Source organism: Trachymyrmex cornetzi, unplaced genomic scaffold, assembly GCF_001594075.2.
Source record: "Trachymyrmex cornetzi isolate Tcor2-1 unplaced genomic scaffold, Tcor1.1 scaffold321, whole genome shotgun sequence".
Lineage (NCBI taxonomy): Eukaryota > Metazoa > Arthropoda > Insecta > Hymenoptera > Formicidae > Trachymyrmex > Trachymyrmex cornetzi.
In genome coordinates this window covers 354,185-361,831 of record NW_017297908.1, presented here as the reverse complement: position 1 = coordinate 361,831, position 7,647 = coordinate 354,185, and positions in this window count along the sequence as shown.

The following is a 7,647-nucleotide window of genomic DNA, read 5'->3' as shown; positions in this document are numbered from 1 at the left end:
ATATCCTAAAGCTGGTAATAACGTCACAAATTACATTAATTAATCGTCAATTTAGTAATGATGCTAATAATAAACATCTTTAAACACTGCAAAGAAATTATGAAAAATATCTCAGCCAGGGTTAGAATTTGTAACTCCCTATTTTCTGAGAGAGCGTCTTATCAATTCGACAATCGAGATATATGAAGATATTTGTCGCGATAACCATTACAGTAACTTGTACGAGAATATCGTTTTTCAAGAAGACTTATTATAAAACGTTTTATAAAAAAGGCGGAGTAAATTCGATCGTTCAAAAATTCTATTCTATTCGTGAGTTGTGTTGTCTTTGTGGAAAAATAAAAAGATATATATATATATATTTAATTGAACCTCCTTTATTCGAAGAAATAAGAATAACGAGAATGCAATCAAACTTAATTTGGTTCCAGGGAAAAATATTTCACGCCGATGGTCGATTTATTAATACACTTGATCTGACACACGATTATGGAAACGAGCTTCGCAAATGACAGGATTTAATCTCGTTCGTGCACGGCCGCGCTCATCGCGGATTTGCGCAAAATTCCGTGCGTCCGTGGTGTGTACACCTACATATACACACACGTTGGACGATCTGTCCCCAACCGTCATAAGAGTCACGCCTGCAGCAATTTAAAATCCCATTCAAATCCCTTCGCCACTTTAAAAGTCGGGATTATGTCGAAGGTCGGGTACGGGTCGGAAGGCCGCGTGAATAAATTTTTATTGTACACTCAAACGTGGGCGGTGTAACAACGGTATTTAGCCTCACTGTTTCACCGCTTCTTTCTTTACCTTTTTTATCTCTTTTATTATTCAGCATTTTGACGTGGGCGTCATTGATTTAACTTTGGTTCGTCACTATCGTCGTCTTCGTCGTCATCTATGGCGAGATATACCTAAAAAGCTTCCCCGATTCTCTTGCGAGAACCGGGCAAGCCGTCTCTCTGTATTTTCGCCAGGCATAGGCTCTTCACAAAGCTTTTTCCTCCGGTAATCGGTCGAAATTCAATTCGCGAGGTCGCGCGGAAAGTTATTCCGATATATATCTCACAGGGAAAATTTTTCATTCATCGCAGTTCAACGGAGGATATAATTGTGCTATACATCTTGATATCATGAACCCGTGTCCGACATTCATTGCAAATTCCGGATTAAGTCCGGTCCCTCGTTTTTCTACGTCTTTTTCTTGCCACCTTTATATATATAACAGATATAGGCAAACACATTTGTATTCGTTTTATCCTAATTCATCCCTTAGGTATCACCTCATCTAACTCCACGCTACACAGAAAAAATATTAGGTTTAAGGCTGAATAATCACCACAGCCGTATTGGACAGGGTTGGTAAAAAACATGTTTTAAACGTGTTTTAAACAGTTTTAAACGTGTTTTAAACAGTTTAAAACATGCTTAATTGATGTTTTTAATATGTTTTAAATATGTTTTTTTTATAGTACTGTTTAAAGCATATTTGAAGCATTAAAAACATATTAAAGAAGAAACACAATATGTTTTATTCTTAAAAAAAAAACATTAGTCTTTACCAACCCTGGTATTGGATTGTGACGTTAGAAGCGAGAAATAATACGTTAATTTTCACGTGCCATTTATAAATAAGGCAATTTGGATAAAACAAAATAATGAGACCGTTTCAAAATATTTGTAAAAACAGACGAAAACCATGTTTAGCTCTCCTAACAATCAGTAAATAATTATAAAAGGTAATAAAAAGTGCAAGTGAAAATAGGCTACGCATGCGCATTAAATAAAAATACTTCATGTTTTTCATCACTTTTTATTACGATTAAATAATATTAAATATACATACTGACTTTCAAGGAAGATAAGAATAGTTTTCGTTTATTTTTGCAATTGTTTTAAAGTGATCTTCATTTCATTTTATTTAAATTGTCTTTATTTAAAAATGGAACGTAATATTAGGAGTGTGATTTAGTTTTGAGGGTTTTCTTCTCAAAAATTGATTTATTTAAACACCATATTGCGTAAACGTTTAATAACTGTTGTACGATCAATATTTAATTCTCTGTCAAGTTCTGACGTAGATTGTGCTGGATTTTCGTCCAATAATGTTTGCAAATCTGCATTTTGGAGTTTTCGTCGTTAACATTGAAATCATCACTTTTGAATCGATAGAACTAATATTTACACGTTTTAATTGATGGAGTAACATCACCATAAGTTTCTCTGACAGTTCTATGACCGCCGTTTTCTTCTGATTAAAAAACAAAAGCAACGTATGTCGAAAATACTCTTTAGGAAGCCCCATTTTTTAAATGGTATAAACACGATGTTTACTGCATCTATTGTTAATAAACGACTAAATATCATGGAATAATATTAAAGCATTAAGAAATAATTTAATTAATTTAATTTAATTTAATTTGCAAAGCTTTATGTAAAAAACTACATGTTAACAAAGTAATAGACATAAAATATGATACAATAGACTATAGTTAACATAAACATAAATACAATAGACAATAGTAGCTTACAAATGGTTAGGCGTCAGCAAAATTGCTGTTACAAAACCTACTAGTAACAAAACCAGAATAAGACAACAATGCAATAAGAGGTAAAACACATCAATTACATCAGTCTCGTTTAAATACTGTGAGTGACGCGATGAAATGCAAGGCACAAAAGGAACAAAAGGAGGACAGAGAGGGAGAGGTTTTTATTGTATCAGGAAGGGAATTACAACATTTGACAGAGGTGTAGGAGAAAACGACACGAAACTTAGTGAAGAAACCAATATATGGAGAAGGATAAGTAATTTTGGGATCTGGTGACAAGAGGGTTAAAAGAGAAATAATGTTCAGAGTTCAACTGAAGGAGACGTCGCAGATATAGAGTATTAGAGCGAAGGAGAGAAAATACAAGACAGAGCATAGGTGGAGAAAAAAACGTTGTCAAATGTTAAGCCAGCCAGACCTCTGGTAATACGAAGATATATGGTCATATTTACGGACGCATTAGCCATTATCTCTATTTAGATTGTTAGGGTGTTTTTGTATCTCTATGGCTTCTCTATACTTTCTTGAATGGATTTGGATACGAAGGAAACCCGCGAAACGCATAACCTTTATATAGAAAGCACCTGTGGAAGCCTCAAGAATATTATATATAATATTATATACAATATAGAATAAATTATAACTCGCAACAATATCTTGCGTTGGCTCTTAAAGGCTTTTTATTCATTTTTTTAAATTACTTTTTTTTCAATTCAAAACTAATAATCCTGCATCAGTACAAATTTAATCAAATAAAAACTAAAATCTTTGATTGTAACATATAAGTGCAGATAATATTACCGATTTAAGATAAATTTTTTTCTGTGTATGTTATAAATGCAGAATCATTATTCATTGGCGTTCAGCAAATAAAGCAGCTTATAATTGTTGTAAAATTCTTTAACACGATTGGTTTATATATTTAGATTTAATGAGAAACTAAGAGCAAATCATATTAAAGAATTTTACAACAGTTACAAAGTTGCTTTCTCTGCTGAACGCAGCTATTCTTTACTTAATCCTCGTATTGCACCATCATCAAGATCCGCGAACGGAGATTGAATAAATGTAACGTGACAATTAATTAGTGTTGGTAAACAACCGCGTCAATCAAAAGTTTAGGTTTCAGCCATCGGAGCATTGCATTATTACGTCCATCCTCATTTTTACTTTGGTTGAATGTAGCAGATTGAGTTTCCGCATCGATATTTCGTACGCGGATCTTAATCAGAACCCTCGAACCTCCACTTCTCGTGAAAAACCGTCGGGAACGCGCTTTATCTGCATCACTGACGATGCATCGCTGACGCGTCTCGTTGCAGCTTCGTAAAAAAAAAGGGAAAAGCGAGAAGAAGAGAGTATAAGCAATGAAGATAGGCCGGTGCATTGTCTCCACGCGGCCGGAAAGTCTCCTTTCGCCTCGGCGAACTCTCGAAAGGGTCACCGGTCTGTGAATAGGAACTCTCGTACCACGCCGCCACTTATCGTTGGTCCTTTATTTATCGCGCTTCGGAGACTCCAGAGACTGCTGACATCACGGAGACGCGACGGCAGGGATGGTCCCGATCACCAGACTCAATCAAGAGTCCTATCGATCTACCAATCACCGAACCGAGTGACACGCTTGTCACCTGCTCGGCCGTGCGTACAGGTGTGCGTACATATTGCGCGCTCCCGGGATGTACATACATATATGATATGTCATCGTGCGTCATGGCAGATATGGTAGTCGATATTACGAACTGAGTTACAATGAATGCGCGCGTTATGGACTTTGAGATTTTCTGAAAGAGCGGTGAACAGGAAGAGAGACGGCAACGAGTGCGACAGACGTTTGGTGGGTGACTAAGAGTCTAAGAGGATTGAAGATTAACTTTTACATCCTCTTCATCGCACGGATGATTCAGAGTGAGACTTCTAATGTGAGATGTGAGTACGTAAAGAAGAAATCGGCAAAGTAATTGGATTAAAAAATAATTCTGATACTTTAGCGGACATTCCATATCGCATCGTCGTCATCTCTCTAGAGGCAATTAATTAGAGACTGGGGAAGGAAGGTACGAGAGGGCTTGAACTTTGGGTTCGTAGAGGAAATTCCGCGTTCCTCCAAACTTCAAAGGTTTCGTGAACAAAGTTGATAAGCGAAGGTCGTGTTATGTTAAAGATAAAAGCGAAGGGTGTGAGATAGGCAGAGGCGGAGCAATTTCTCCCACGGTGCACACCAGTTTGTATCATAATTTAGCTTTCCGGTAACATAATCCGCAACGCATGTCGATATTATAAGCTTTGAGAGATACCAAAGACGCATCTCGCGTGCCTGTCTTCTCTCTCGAATCCTTGAGAACTCATGCAGACTCGTGCAGATTGTATTTATTTAATTTCCCCCGGAAATAGGAAACCGTCGTGTCTCTATCTTCGTATTCTCTTCCATTTTGCGCTAATTTAGTGGTAAGTATAGCGTCGAATGGATAATTTTACGTAATTCGCCAATTTATATATATAAAATTCTATCTTATGGCCGGTGAATTACATAAAATGATTACGAAAGCAGAGAATAATGCAGAGAGGAGAGATAATGTATCCGTTAATATACCCTCATAGTCTATTGACTAGTTTAATTCGGAGCAAACCGTTTCCTACGGAGGGTGGGTGTCGCGGCTCGGGACAATGCGTGTCACGATTTGCTATAGCTGGGAATTAATCGATGTTCCACTCGGAGACTGTTATTTCTATCACGAAGAGCTCTGTTTTGTTTTCAAGGGAGGACTTATCTGTTTAATGCTTGTTTCTATCAACGTAGACTAACTTTAATTTCGGTTCTATTTACTCTTCATGTTTTCTTAATTCTTAAAACAAAATGAAGAATTAATTGAATTGAGATTAAACTACGTTGATTGAAAATGGACATAAGACATCCTTATAGTTATAGCTGTAGTTTATATTCACTCGATTTAATCGGAGCAAAACGTGTTTCCTACTGAGAACGAGAGCGCCACGGGTTAGGACAACATATGTCATGATTTGCTAAACGTTCGATGCTCCGCCCGGAGACTGTGGCTCCTTTCACGAAGTCCTCTGTTTCGTTTTTAAGTGGTGACTTATCTGTTTAAGACACCCTCATAGACTAAATTAATTGGTTTAATCGGAGCAAAACGTGTTTCCTACAAAGGACGGAAATCATGGCTTAGGATAATGTGTGTTACGACTTGCTACAGCTAGATATTAATCGATGTTCCGCCGGTATAGTGTCGAATGGATAATGATTTTACGTAATTCGCCAATTTGAAATTCTATTTTATGGCCGGTGAATTACATAAAATTATTACAAAAGCAGAGAATAATGCAGAGAGGAGAGAAAATGTATTCGTTAATAATAAAAATAAATACAGGACAAATAGATAATTGGGAATTGGCACAGTGATCGGTGCGTAATGCTCTTCAAAAATTACAAATATAATCTACAATTGGGCTAATAAGAGTCGACGCGAGCGAAGGTGCGTAATAAATTTTCAACAAAATAAATTTGTCAATACATATGATGTGTTGGAATCATCTTCATCTGAACTCTTGAACGTTTCGATTCTCTTTGGAATCTTCATCAGTAATTATTTTATAACTATATTAGATTTCGCGAACATTCGATATAGCGTACTCACAGGTTACCAGAACTGAAGTGTTATCCAATCGATCGCCAAATCTCATCTTGAAACCTTGGATAATATGTTAATATTCACAGCAAATCATTATATAATTAAACCAATACTATTGAATCTCGTTTCATGTGTCCGGAGTGACGAGTATGTATGTATGCTCTTCAAAAAGCTTTATTTTACGTAAATAAAATAAGATTTATACATGTTTCAGCTAGTTTTCTAGCCTTCTTCAGCGAGAACATACGATGAACAGTCAAGATCCATGAAATTGAAGACGTAAACTTATCCGTTATAATATACCCTGATAGTATATTGACTAGTTTAATTCGGAGCAAACCGTTTCCTACGGAGGGCGAGTGTCGCGGCTCAGAACAACGCGTGTCACGATTTGCTATAGCCGGGAATTAATCGATGTTCCACTCGGAGACTGTTGCTCCTATCACGAGGCGGTCTGTTTTGTTTCCGAGCTCATAGCCCTCCACGTGCGTGAATCGATCCCTGGATTGGGAAAGCCTCCCGAATACGAGCTGTACGGGGTCAGGCCACGCTCGCCTGGATCACCTTCCCTCTCCCTCTCTCTTTATGCTTGATGGCCGGCCCTTCTTTTCGCCATATCCTCTATAAATCATAATAATAACGATACTCTTGATAAATATTTAATCATTGCGGTGAAATATCTTTCGTCAATTAATGACGCATTGCAATATCTATTATTACCGAGAATTGTATCGACTCCTCCTGAATTAATTTCCAGTTTACTTCTATCATGAATTTTAACTGCAGAAAATTCTTCAAGTTTTACGAAGAAAAATTCTTCGATATTAGAATAACAAATCAATTTCATTTGCTCGCATTTAAAGTAGTTAAGAAGAAATAACTACGAACTAACGGTATCTCGTTTGCTCGGGAAAGTAACGGTAACGAATCATTATCTTATTGATAGTCATTATCGTGTTTAGTTTATTATACTGCTCAATTGTGATCATTGTTTCCGATTTACGGGCATGTGTTGCGTAATTACTATCGCTTCAATAATCACAGTCTTGAATATCGAGTATGCAAAGTATCGAAAACATGTATGGAGCAAGACGTACATGCCACTAACACGTAGCGTTAACGTGTCTCCTAAGTTAATTAATTCCGTAACTCACTTCGTTGCGGAATCCGGAAAATGTTGACACTGCCCGCCGTTGGTATTTCCACCTAGATAATTCTCCTTGCGCTCGCAGCGATATTAATATTTACTCGGTTACACGTGTCACGAATCGTACATAGATTTATTACACATCATATTAGTAATAATATTAATTGCTAATATCTAATTTTCCCTCCAATTTCCAAGGATGAATAACAGCATTTTGTCGTTATTACTGTATCGCCATTACGCAAACAGTCAACCTCGCGAATCCCCAAGATTACACGTCGAAAGCCATATG